Below are 12,578 nucleotides of genomic sequence, written 5' to 3'. Positions count from 1 at the left end.
CGAAATGCCTTTTAGCAAACACATGACAAGTCCAAACCATGTGGAATCCAGAGGTCACCCTGCAGGTCACCCCGGGACTGACTGTTCTCCGACCATTGCTCACCACAAACGCCCACCACAGCCGGCACACTCATTACAGAGACTGTACTGCAACACTGATACAGAAACCACTTTAGGAAAAAGGCGGGGGCAGATGCAGATGAACTGTTCAGGTTACTTTACAAACATTTGCTTATTTCTGCCATATCTGATCAAAAGCTAGTTCTGACTCCGGACCAATTTCTGCTTCGATGAGTCCCTTCAAAATACCCCCCACACTTTGGATGGTACCCTTGTCAGGGGAGGGGGAAAGGGTCGAAGCTGAGGACAAACGGCCAACACGCTGCACTCAACCTGGGAAAGGGGCAGGCAGGAGGCAGACATTTCCATGACAAATGGTTGAACTGGCACTATGCTGATGGATCAATCTTACTTCACTGTTTCCTTGCATTTCCCCCATCTCCGCATGCCACTATCCAGCTGTTGTCTTCTGAGAAAAAGACTGGCTCTCCCCCTTCCCTCAGCCATAAACTCCCTCCCCTTCTCCTAATACTATGTTTCTACAGAGCAAGCAGGTTGGGGCTCTGATCCTTTAACTAGGGCTTCTAGGGACTGCTGCAATACGAATAATAAAGCCACCTCAGTCAAGAGTAAGGCTGCCTTACAGAACCAGGGGCATGCCAAATGTTTTCTATCTATTATGACATTAGCAAACCATGTTTTGCTTTTAAAACCGCTTCTTTCTGCTCTCAACAGAAAGGATCCAACACGCGAAGACATGCAGCGTGCATACGTGAGCGAGTGAGAACCCCGTCTCCACTGCATCATACTGAACTTGCTCTTTCCGCGGCCGTATGTTTGAACTGCTCTATTTCAGCGCTGGAGTAAAATAGGTTTCTAATACATGGGTAACCTGATCACCAAGCAAAGCTGAATGAACAGTGCCACGGAAAGGTCTGCCAATGCTCAAACCGCAGCAAGTGATATAGCAGAGAGCAGGGTAAAGTCAAGAATATTGGGAGGGGGCACACATTCAGTTGTATTAAACCAAGACTGTCCATCTGCATAGTCTGTTCTTGTTTCCTGCAGCGTTTTTTTGGAAACATCAGGCAAAACTCATCCAAGTGACTTCTGAAGGAATTTTCCAGTTTAAACAGCATAACTCTCTGTTCCAACCCCCCGCCCCCCATATTCTCGCATAGCTCAGGACGTCTGCCAAGAAGAACATTCACCACATCTAGCAGCTTGACTTTGTAACAGCTCTTTAGCAGCTCTGCCATCAAGCCGGGATTTACTCGAGTCAATAAATAGAAGAGCTCGGTAAACAGAGGGAGCAGACGCCAGCTTGAACGAGAGAGACACCTGGCTGTAGAGATGTCAAGAGCGTTCACACGCACTCCTTGCACAGCTGCTCCCCAGAAGACACTGGCGCACCACCACTGCACCACAGCAGGCTCCAGACAGCTTCACAAACTCCTTTTTTGGAGCAAACACATTTACAGCACTGTATTTAAAATAAGCTCTCAAAAACTCCTGAAAACAAGACAAAACATTAACACCTATCCATTCAAGCACAGAGACTTACGAAGCACTAGTGCCAAAAAGTGTCTGAAACTCCCATTCCTTAAAGTATTTCCCATATGTATTGTTTTCCACATAAAAGATCCAGGCCTGTTCAAAGTCCAGTGCTGAACTAGAGAAGTAGTGCTGGATGCAATATGGGGCAGCAGTCCTGCCCTAACTTACACTGCAGCTGCTATGGGCCTGCTGGCCAGCCTGGATGGGGAAAGGGGCATTAACAGGTTAGCCTACCCCAAGCTTGCTGCCTATGCCTCTACTTAAATACAGGGAACAGCAAATGCACTCGCTTATGCTGTTTTAAGCCAGAATCCCTGAAACGTCCTCAGGGATGTGCCAGAGCAGATGCAATCGGGGCAGGCCCCCATTGTCTGGCTATAACCCCCTTCCCCACCCCGTGCCCCTAGCTCTATAAAGCCAACTGAGATGATGTCACACACTCAAGAAGCCAAGTGGCTTCTCTGGAATTTCAGCCCTTTAATCAATCACTGTTTCCACTGGAAAGTGTGCTCTGGTCAGGCTGCTGGCAGAAGGAAAGCAGCTTTCAAAGTAGATGGGGTGAAAATTCCCCATGTTAGGCTCTAGCTCTTCCAATGATGTCTATTCAAATTGCCATTGAAACATGGGGTTGATCTGTAACCATGAGTCATGTGTGTCTAGGAGGGCTAAGTATTAAATTCTTCCAGTTTCATGTCCAGGCAGGAATTCAAGCCAACTTCTATTCAAGCCAATGGAAGGATTCCCATTGCTGGACTGGAAAGGAAAGCAAGCGTCTGTTAGTTAGCTTTATCTGTTCCTTCAGGGTCCTGCTCCCAACTACAGCTCATACACTCGCTCTATCAGAAAAATAAGTCACCATTCATTTCCTGAGGCGCTTCCTCCAACGAGGAGGAAGTGCAATTATTCCCCAATTTTCCTTGGGCAGAGCAGCTTGAATCTCTTAGGATAAGCTCTATAACAAAAGAAATGCAACCAAAGCAAGAGAACATTACTCAAGTGATTCGTCTTGTAAGATCAACAATAGTATTTCATTTAGATGTTACCACAATTTTTCTCAGGAGGAACGGCATTACATTTAGCATTTGCTTTCTGGAGTCTGTATTAAAAGCAAGATGCAGTGAGGTGATAGTTAAGAGTGTAATGAATCTTCAGATGAAAGATCTCACAGTTGATCTTTCTAGTTCCTGGGCATCTTTTCCTTTTTCAGACAACAAGCAGCAAGTCGGAACATATCTCCCAACCGCCTCACAGACTAGTACCATCACAGCCATTAACCAAGGCTGAGTGCCAATCAGCCACAGCATTTGACCTTGGAAGAGAAAGCAATTAGTGGCAATAAACAAAAGCAATCTGTCGCCATAAACAAAAACATACCGAAACCAACAAAAGTGCAGACCCAATAATATTTAAAAACCACAAATCTCACTTAGTGAAACAAAAGCAAAACAAAACAAAAAATAGGAGAAGTGTGACAACACTCTTGCTACTTTGAGATCTCCCCCATGAACACTGGCAGGCCAAGAGGTTTTATTTTAACACGCGACTCATGCCAAAAGCCAAACATGCACAGATTTCAGTAGTTCCTCTCTAACCCATTTCACAGAGAAGGCTTTAAGAATTGCCAGGTTTTTTCTTGTCTGATCTGAAGTCCAGCACACATAAGCACCTGCCTGCCTCATACTTGATGAAATCCTTGATGATGATACAAAATGAAATCCATACTTCTCCAGAGGTGCCAAGGGTCACGGTAGTAAAGTCTCGAAGTGCCAATATAGTATATGGTGGCAGAAGAGGCTTTGCCCGACAACTTAGCCAGACACCACCCCAAGCAAGAACAGCCATGTTCTGCCAAGATAGCGGGACGCACCGGATGTAGGGGCGGAGAGGAAGGAAAAAGTTATCCACAGGGCAAAGCTTTGTACTGTAGACCAGACTTTGGGGACTGAGGTACAGATTCACAAAAATTTAGGGTTGGGAGGGACCTCATGACATCATTGGGTCCAGCCTCCAGAGATACTGATCTGCAAAATGGGAATAACAGCACCTCCCTGGCTGGATATTGTGAATATTAATAGCCAAGGCTGCAAGGATCCTGGATACTACTGTAGTGGAGGCTGCTGCACTACTTAACAAATAGGCTAGACAACAAGAAAGGGAAATTACAACACTATAACAGAGAGATGGCCAAAAAGTTATCCAGTTGTCAGGAACTGCACACTGTGGTCACTCAAAGTTAGCATTTATTCTGCTGCTTCCAACAATCAAGAATAAACCCCTAGTGGAAAATCTGTTTACTCTTAGCGGCATATGGCTCAAGTGGAGAGGGCAGTAGTACATACACATACTGTAACAGCTGGGTCCCTGCAAATTCTTGAATAAAGCCTTTTCTTAGTATGTTATATTGCAAATACACCATGACTTATTTATTCCTTTTTTAGCAAGAGATATGCCTGCAATGAACTCATATTAAATGATACAACAAAAAGTGACTGCATTTCTCCTGCTACTGGTTATACCAATTCCTGTTGCATGGCATTGTACCCTGCAAGCCTTATGGCCTTGTTACACATTGTTAGAGGTGCAATAGCAGATCGGCACAGATATAAAGAAGATTGACTGCATCAGAAATCAACTTTTTTTGCCCAATGTGGCCAATAAATGCCTTGCATATGCACGCAGCCGCAGCACAGCACGTAGGCAGCAAGGAGCACAGCCCGACAGCTTGGAGAGCAGCCAGGTCGCACAGGTAAATGTGTTGTGGTGGAAGGGGAGCAGGGAGGGAAGGGGGGAGCAAATCAAGGCCGCTGTGGTGAGGGAGGGAGTGAGTGGGGCTGAGACTGGAAGGCACTGCCCAGCCAGGGCGGGGTGGGCGGCTCCTGCCACTGCATGCAGCCTGGAAGGACACTGCCTGGGGCAAAGGCAGCTCTGCAGGCTGGAGCTTGGGCTGCGTCGAGCTCTTCCCGGCGGGGGCTGGTCTGGGCTGCACTAGGGGCATGGCAGATGTCAACACTGGGAGAGGGGTTAGGGGGGCTACAGCAAATTTTGGGGTAGCTGCAGCCTCCCATAGCTCCCCTCCCAGCACTACCACTGCCTGTCCCGAGCACAGCCCAGCCCCTGCTGGGAAGTGCCCAGTGAAGCCCCAGCCCTGGCCTGCAGTGGCAGCCAACCCCACCCCGTGCAAATCTGGGGGCACAAGCCCCCCACGCTCTTCCAGGGTACATGCAGCAGCTAAGAGCTCCCCCCACTTCCCCCCCACAACCCTAGACAAGCTGCGGCTCCGTCCCATGCCCTGCCCCACTCCCTCCCTCACCACAGGGGCCTCAATCCACCTCCCTCTCACACCCCTTCCCTTCCACCATAATGCCCCACCTGGACACTGCTCTTCAAGCCACTGGACTGTGCATGGGAAATTGGATCGATATCGGCCGATATGCCTCTTTAAAAGTCGGCTATCAGTATCAGCCCAAAAAATCTCTATTGTTGCACCCCTACACGCTGTACTGCAAGCTGTTCAAATGCTGATCGATTTAAGTGTTAGCTCAAGTTTGGGGCACTTACACCTTAAGGTTAAAAATCTTCTCTGACTATTCCCCACCTGCACAGCTGTGACTTGCCAGTAGAGAGCTGGTGAGCCAAGACAGGCTTCTACGCTGTGGGGGTGTGAGAGATGGGTTGGGGGGGGAAAAGGGACATGCCACGAGATCATGAAGCTAGGAGGCAGAGAGTTAATGGGAGGGGTGGGGTGGAAAGAAAAATGAGGGTGAGGGAAGGGTGGGGAAATGAAGGAAGTCAGCCACTGAAGGATCAAATAAAAAGAAATAAAAAAAAAAATTTAAAAATGAATAGAGGAAGTAAATTAAAGGTTTCATGTTTTAATAAACTGGGATTAGGGATTGGGGGGGGGGGGTACAATTTTCGCTTCCCAGGATGACTGGAAGGTAGGAGCAGTAAGGGAAGTCGATTTTGGGGAAGCTACTGCCCCTGCCCCAGAAGGAAGCCCAGCTCATGGGGAGCCGATCTGATCCCCTACCACGTTGCCCCCACCACATCTAAACCGCACTCCTGAACCCATCTGTGCCCTGCAACCTGGCTAGCTAGCATGTGCTCTGCAGGCTGCTTTCACAGGGTTGCAGGTCACATTCCTGGGGTAGGAGGGGGCTTAGTGCCAGAACTGCCCCCCGGGCAGTAAAATTCAGGGGATGGAGAGTGTGTCCACAGGAGGGTTCAAGGGGAGACACTGCATCCTGAGATGTTGTGGGGGGGAGAGACACTACATTTTGGGTGGCTTATCTGTGGGGAGTGGCCACACATTTGTGGAACAGGAGCTGGGTAATACAAATCAGAGATAAACCTGCCCTAGAGTGGCTCAATTTTAAACAGCCTTAAGTGTGCTTAAAACTAGTTTCAGGTATTAATGTGTGAACAATCCAAGGGTTAAGAACTCAAGGAGCTGCCTAAAATAAATGTGAATGTGTAGCAAGGCCCTTATACCAAGTTGTGCACACAGGAAATACAAAATTGGGACCCAAATCTGATTAATACTCCACCAATAAGAATTACTTGGTAAAACACTGAAACTCAGCCTACAAGAAGTGCAGTTTGGACTTATTCTGTGCTTACTCAGACTTAAAATTCATTTGAAAACCTAAAGCTAAAGCTGGTTTCCTCTACTATCTATATTTAATCAGTTATGGCACAGCCAAACCAAATTAAAATACTTCAAAGTGATATCCATAGCAATGGACTGGCTTCCAGTGTTTGCTTTAGAGGCGTGGCACACATGAAGAGTGGTCATCACATGTACAAACAGTAATCTGAGGTTGAACTGGTGACTGAATTGAGTCTGTTTGCACTTTCTGCCTCTATAAGCAACAGTGCTGATGGGCGGGACGTGGGGAAAGATGCCGCCACAATGGAGTACTCAGCTCACCACATGTAGTATTTCACTGTCCGTTTTTGCAGGAAAAGAACTGCCTACTTTGGAGACAGACATCATCTAACGTACTAAGTGCTATCACTCTGGGTGGCTTAGGATAGGAAACTGATGATACTTAAATGGAGATTAATACCTCTCCCATTCCTCCAGAGGCAAAGGCCAGGGATTCTGCTCAACCACAATTGGGATTTTACACCGGAGGTATCATAAAGCATACTGTGCTCTGACAACCTAAAGAGAAAAGCAGTTGTAAAATATTTTCACGTGGGATTTTAATGAGGATCTCTGAAGACCTGGGGAAAACATTAAACAGAAACACTGCTGCAGTTAACTTTGCCATTGTGTGTGTTAATTATCAGCAGGACAGCAAAGAACCCCACAGTATTAACTATGCTCCTTAACTAAAAGATCCTCACATATACAAAAAAGTTAATTAACTCCTGGCCAAATTCAACTGCACTCCCTAGTGTTGCACTTGCTTGGATCAACAGTAAATTTGCCCCCAAAAGTAATTAAACCTAAGGAGGTGGGCAGGGGGAAGAAACATATATCAGTTTCTGCACAGCAGGAGAGAGCCCAGACACCAGACTGCACTATGCTATTTTAAAACTTTTCCTTGCTGCGATTCGTAGCACACTTACCAGGCTATATGTACACAGCTAACTAACACTAGTTGCTTCTGGGTGCTTAATCAGAAAACGGTTGTCTGGGGCAAGAGGGACACCTCTTCCTTGGCACTTCAGCACTGTGTCCATCATACATCTCCATATTCCTGCATCATCAGCTTTCTTGCCAAAACATTTAATATGCCTAATGTGCATCTGAAAATAATGAAAACCTAGATTCCAAACTAATACAATAACTGTTTTTCAAGGAAAGCCAAAGGAAATCGATGCCAAAACTGTTTGTTTGTATGCACAACGACTGGCAATCATTTTATTCCGATTCATATTTATTTCTTCAAATGCACAAGAGACCTTGCAATAGCCCTAGTTCTGTAACCTTATGAAACATCAGCATCTGGATTAGCTCCCAATTGTTCCATTAAACTGCAAACAACAGGCTATTTTTTGACGGTCAAAAAAAAAAAATGGCAAGCAGCAGTACTCTCCACCCTTTACCATACAACAACAGCAAGCTCGTCTCCCATTAAACACCATCTCCTCTAGTGTTCATTAACTCCTCCTCAATGAGCTCCCCATACGGGGAGCAGCTATGTGTTTTGTTACCCTCCTCTAAAGCTTGCAGAAATTCTCTGGTCATAAAGTGAAAGTGCATTTTACTGCACAAAGCCCGGATCTTTTAGGCATTAAAAATTCGTAAGATTAGATTCCATATGCTCCTGGAACTTAAAACAAGAGTTTTAAAACAAAACCCCCTTAAACATTCGGGGGGGAATGAAACGGGGTCGCTTTCAAGGAATTGTTTGGGTTCCCTTTTCTCCAGCCCTATTACAGTGAAGATAAAGAAATTAAGACATTATCTGGAAAGGGTAGAGCTAAGGCACATCAGGTTGTGAATTTCTCACAAATGAACATAAAACTATAGATGCAGAACTAGCTACAGAAAAAAAATAATAAAAACCCTTCTACATGCTTACATATCTTCTTGCCTTGCAAGGCTGCCAGCCTGAACAGAATAAGAAGTGTAAATGGAGCAGTCATCTGACTTATATACATGTTTTATTAGGACTAGGCCATGTGCTAACCCTGACTTAGCTCCTTTAAAGACAACATGAAGTACAGGACCACGGTGTAAATGCTGCATGTACCCAAGAACCCAGAGTGAGCAAGAAGGCAGATCCTTACCCACCAAGTACAGCAAGGTTATGCTCATCAAATACAAGCTGTGTCCATCCCTTGCTGTGTACACACACACACACAATCATTGACCAGACTGTAGTGCCACAGGTCGGTGTGATTTACCTGCTGAAGGTGGTTGTGGGGTCCTTTTCAGCACACTTTCTTCCCAACAAACCTACAAAATGAGGAGACAGGTTTCTAATGAAAAATATTGCATGTCAAAGCTTGTTTAGACCACTGAGCCTCCATATCTGCCAACGCGGGCGATGACTGCTTGGATTCCTGAGCAGGACAGGAACAGACAGTTCAGGACGTTGTCTCCACATTGACTGCAGATCCACGTCAGTCACTCAGCTAATTGGCTCCCGTTTGCCACTACCACTGCACGCAGGAGCATCCAGGAGTGCTGATTACTGCTTTGGGTTTGGACAACTTCTCTCCAACTGCCCAGACATGTCCCATGCTTAAATTGCACATAGAAAATAACCTACTTCTGCTACCAAACCACAGTTACTTGCACTGTTGAGTAGTATATCATAGGGCTAAAGGTCCCAGGTTCAAATTATTGATGCTGGGAAGGAACAAGATATTATACATAGACCTGCACTCCCTCTGCTTATACTTTCCAAGCTCTCGCTGCTGCTCCTGTTTAAAGTCACGTGTCTGGAGAGGTGGAGTGGGGAGGCCTCCTTTTCCCTGGAGCACACGACAGAAGAAGCCAGCTGAATCTATGTGCTGGGTTCCAGCCCAGGAGAAGGATGGGGGCAGAGAGGGAGGAAAAAGTCAAATAAGAAAGATTCTGGGGGATGGAAATGAAGAGGGAAGGGTAAGAACAGTGGAGGGAAATTACTGATGGGAAAGGAAAGAGAAGTCTTCAGTCTGCCCTGCATGTTTAACATACTGATACAGCTAAACAAATGCAAGCTTCCTAATGTCCAGGCATATTCTGGTTTAGGAGGAAACAAAAAAGTAATAGCCCTTTTGTTCAATTTAGAGCATCAAGAACAGATTTAAGATAATCCAAAATAAGCTACAAACAAAACAAAAAAAAAAAGCCCACCTGCACTTGAAATTTAGGTTTGGTTATCAAAGGGTGTGAATTCAAAGCAGAACAGATGCCATTTAATAGCTCCACGGGTGAACAGTCTGCGTGTGGATACTATTCTGAATAAGTGTTCACATATGGAGTTAGTTATTTAGGATCTTATACTGCACTTTAAATTCACATGCAGCTTTAAGCCAAATTCACATCAAGTGCAAAGTCCCTTAGTAATAATAGGAAGTACAAGACAAAGATAAATCAGGCCCAGAGTGTTAGCCATGGCCATGTTTTAAAGGAAATTTGTTTGGGGGCAGACGGTGGGAAAAGCAACAACCACAAAACTTTGAATCTGCTATTAAATGGTAGTTGGGCTCTTTTTAGCTAACCTGAAAGTCATTCTGGCCTTGGACACCAAAGAGGTGACAGATTTTAAAGGTGAGAAGGAAACATTGGGACCATTTAGGGTGAGCCCCTGTAGAAAGCAGGGTAAGAGCCCTTCACCTGAACCTATGGTTGAAATAAAGCATTTCTTTGAGAAAGGAATCAAGTCATGATTTGAAGGAGCAGTGATGAGCTTACCACATCCTTTAGGGAACTGGTCCAAGAATTAATTACTCACTGTTTAAAATGTTCATCATTTTTCCAGTTTATTCCCAGTCATGGGCCACGTTATCCTCTTGTTGGCCACGTCAACAAGGGCTCTATAGTCCGATATTCAACCCCCTCCAGAACTTAAACCACCCTCCTTTTCTGTAGGGAAAGTTGACAGCTATACAAATGACTTCCCACCATTTCCTTCTGGGGGCCAGGTAAAATTTGTCGTTCACCTCTGCCAGAGCTAGAAGAAACCCTACAGAAAAGGTTTAAAGAATATGAAATAATACCAGGAGCATTACCTATTTCAAGTGTGAATCTTTTTTCAAATTATTATACATTGTATGCGGTTAACCCACTTCAAAAGCGATACTGCAAAGTGAAAAGATGCACAAGGCATAATGATAATGATTGAGAGCATGGAAAACCCTTATGCAAGGAAAGGCAGAGCAGATTGGGACTGTTACCACAAGGAGGAGTTGAATAAGAGGGTGGATGTGGATGCAATCAAGAGAAAATGAATGGGCTAGAGAATGGCAAACAGGCATTTCTCTGGTCTCATAACACAAGACCAAGAGGACAGTCACTGAAATGAATAGGTAGCAAATTGCAGCCTGATAAAAGGCAACTCTTTTTCCACTCACCCTATAGTTAGACTATGGAATGGACTGCCACAGGACATCATTGAGGCCACAAGCTTAAGATTCAAAGATGAACTGATGACTCATGTGGGTAACGAGACAACGCAAAGTTATCACAGTTCATGCAAAAGACACGCTCTGGAAGGGATACCAAACCTCGGCTTGAAGGCTTAACACACACCCGCTGGCTAGCCCGGGCTTGGCAAAGGGGTCTGCAGGGGGTTATGCCGAGACATCCGCCTACTGTCGAGTTCTCCCACCGTCCTGAGCCGTTTCTGGCCTTGGCCACCCTCCCCAGGCTAGCCAGACCGTGGCAGTTCCCGCAACCCAGCGGCAGCCACCGAAACACTGGCTGGGCCGTTCCCGCAGCCTCACCGTGACCCCAGCTGCCTGAGCTTTCCCTGAGTGCCAAGGAGCTGGGTCATCCGCCTGCCTGCATCTGCACCAGGGAGAAAGAGGAGCTCGGAGAGGGAGCCGAGAGACGTGGCAAAGGGGTGAACCCCGCTGGGAAGGGGCACGAGGGAGGGGTGGAGGTGGGCGCCTCGCTCTCAGCCCTGCCCCAGCGCTCCAGGCAGGATGCTTCCCTAGCCTCCCACCCAGACCAGAGGCTTCACAGATGCAGTTTGCACCCCGCAGTGCCTGGCGCCCGGTGGCTGGCACAGCCCTTGCCCCCCGCACCCTCCTGCCTCCCAGCCCCAGCCCTGCTCCCCACGGAGCAGCACCCGCGCCCCGGGAGCGGAGCGGAGCGGAGCGGAGGGGCCGGGCTGCCTGTCCCCGCCCCCGCCCGCGCCCGCGCCCGCGCAGGGAGCCCTCACCTGGCGGCTGGCGGCTCCCCGGCCGCCAACATGCAGCTGCGCCCCGCTTCTAGAACAGCCGCGACCGCTCCAGCTGCGGGTCCCGCTCGCCCCGCCCCCCGCCGCGGACGTCACCATGTTCTCTGCTCCGATTGGGCGGCTGCCACAGTGGGAACTCCACCCCCCCGCCGCGGACCTCACCGCGGCGCCCGGCCGCTGCCGCAATGCTCGTAGTAGCTGCCCCCTCGCAAACCTCCAGAGGTGCCAGCTGGCGTGGCTGCGGAGCCCTGTCTAATGGCTTCTTGGGGTAGAATTGCACCCCCCTGTCACGGATTAAAACACAGGCGGTGCTGTTTATTTATAACGGATTAAAACACAGGGGGTTCCGTTTAGTTACGCAAGGTGCCTCGTGCCCAGTAAGGGATGCCTGGCGTCTCTCAAGGTTGAACCCAGCCACGGGAGGGGGCTTCCGCTGCCTCTTCTTTGCCACCGGGCAGTGCGAGGCAGGCAAGGCTCTTGCGGAAGAAGTTTGTGGGGTGGCCGTCGCAGCGGACAGTCCAGTCATCCTCGAGGGATACGAAACCCAACGCCTTGGTGTCGTCTGTTTTCCTCTCGAAGAGAAAAAAGAGAGGACGTCAAGGCGTCGGGTTTCGTATCCACGGAGCAGCAGAAAACCAGTGTCCTCTATGATGGCCACCCTCGGCAGATGTAATTAGTAGGAAAAAGTGTGCTTTGCAAGCTTTTGGGCACAAACGACCTTCTTCGGGCATAGGGAGACTCTGCTGTGCCCTTAACGGGGACAGGCAATTATTTCGGGCGGAAGGCCCCTCACTGGGTTTTGGGAAGCCCTCGAGGGCCGCATGACGGGCAGCTGGGGGACAGCAATATTAATTTTCTACATTTTTAAGGGCTCCACGGGCCGGATAGGATGGCCTGGCAGGCTGCATCCAGGCCCCGGGCCGCATTTTGCCCACCCCGGCTCCAAGCAACACCAAGCCCATTTTAAGCATCCCGTGGGTTTCAGCTCTATTCACTTGCCGAGTATTTTTTCTTTCCTTCAGATGTTGCGCTGTGGAGGGGAAGGTGCAGGATGGCACAGGGATTTCGCAGCAGAGGTTCGCCCTGAGAGGATATTTTAATTCCATCTGGCTG

At 47.9% G+C, this 12,578-nt stretch overlaps 1 protein-coding gene across 3 annotated transcripts in view; it reads right to left on the bottom strand.

Moving 5' to 3' along the window:
* Positions 1–11,501, bottom strand: part of P4HA2 (prolyl 4-hydroxylase subunit alpha 2) — a 50,640-nt gene extending 39,139 nt beyond the window's left edge. Inside the window, exons 1-2 of one of the 3 annotated variants that reach the window (XM_019535047.1) lie at positions 11,448–11,501; positions 8,479–8,530 (exon numbers count right to left, since the gene is read on the bottom strand). The gene's annotated coding sequence lies outside the window, so the exon portion shown is untranslated. Of the gene's footprint in view, positions 1–8,361; positions 8,442–8,478; positions 8,531–11,447 lie in introns of those variants that run through there. The other 2 variants (XM_019535045.1, XM_019535046.1) reach the window with 2 other exon arrangements.
* Between the last annotated feature and the right edge of the window lie 1,077 nt (positions 11,502–12,578).

This window comes from Crocodylus porosus, unplaced genomic scaffold, assembly GCF_001723895.1.
Source record: "Crocodylus porosus isolate Cpor-Errol unplaced genomic scaffold, CroPor_comp1, whole genome shotgun sequence".
In the NCBI taxonomy this organism is placed as follows: domain Eukaryota; kingdom Metazoa; phylum Chordata; order Crocodylia; family Crocodylidae; genus Crocodylus; species Crocodylus porosus.
The sequence above is the reverse complement of the archived record's forward strand: the minus strand, read 5'-3'. Positions and strand labels throughout refer to the sequence as shown.